This window comes from Haemaphysalis longicornis, unplaced genomic scaffold (assembly GCF_048455015.1).
Source record: "Haemaphysalis longicornis isolate Haplotype H1 unplaced genomic scaffold, Haemaphysalis longicornis Haplotype H1 scaffold_1, whole genome shotgun sequence".
In the NCBI taxonomy this organism is placed as follows: Eukaryota; Metazoa; Arthropoda; class Arachnida; order Ixodida; family Ixodidae; genus Haemaphysalis; species Haemaphysalis longicornis.
In genome coordinates this window covers 129,152,688-129,153,478 of record NW_027526203.1, presented here as the reverse complement: position 1 = coordinate 129,153,478, position 791 = coordinate 129,152,688, and positions in this window count along the sequence as shown.

The following is a 791-nucleotide window of genomic DNA, read 5'->3' as shown; positions in this document are numbered from 1 at the left end:
TATGCGTTCCGTGCGTTCCAAACATGTACGAGATTTTCAGAAATAAAACCGGAAAACGTGTTGTGTTTTGGAACCATGCGCGACTACAAAAAAGGATACTGCTGTGCAATGAATTCGCTTATGCATCACCCCAGGCATAGTCTACGTCGAAAATTCAAAGGCACCAGCAACTACTGCTACCTCTCTCCTGCATTGGTGTGCGGTAACGTTTTTATTATTAAACGTCGCACACACGCTGCGAAGGCCGAGTTTTCGTCCTCTGCCCCCACCCGCGCCAGGGAAAGCGACCTTAGGCTACGTGCGCCGCGGTGCGGTGAAAAACGCGGCCACGCCCCCCTTTTCAACTTACGCTCTCTCCGGGCGATTGGGACGGCCGGAGCAACGGCACGCCGCCGGTAGCCGATCGCGGAGGCCAGGGCCGCACGGCCGCGAAGTGGCGCAGGTCGGCGCAGGTAGCTCGAGTGATAGCTTGTTACCGCTGCACGAAATTGTACCCAAGTCCCAACCATGGCAGCTTATATGAGAAAGGAGTTAATGATGCGATGGCGGGTTGCATAAAAATTGTCATCTGCACCGCTTACGAGAGCGGCAATCGAATATCCGCCGCAGTGCTAAGCCGAACACATCTGCAGGCGGACCTGTAGGCAGACTGGCCGGCTGCTCCCAGCGCGCATCTTGCCACCCACTGTCTTGAGCGTCGCGCGTCATTCTTTAGCCGTGGTAGCATTTGCACTCGCAGCGCCTGCGTCACGTCCACGGGCACTTTTTAATTAAGCGGCTCACGAGATCAC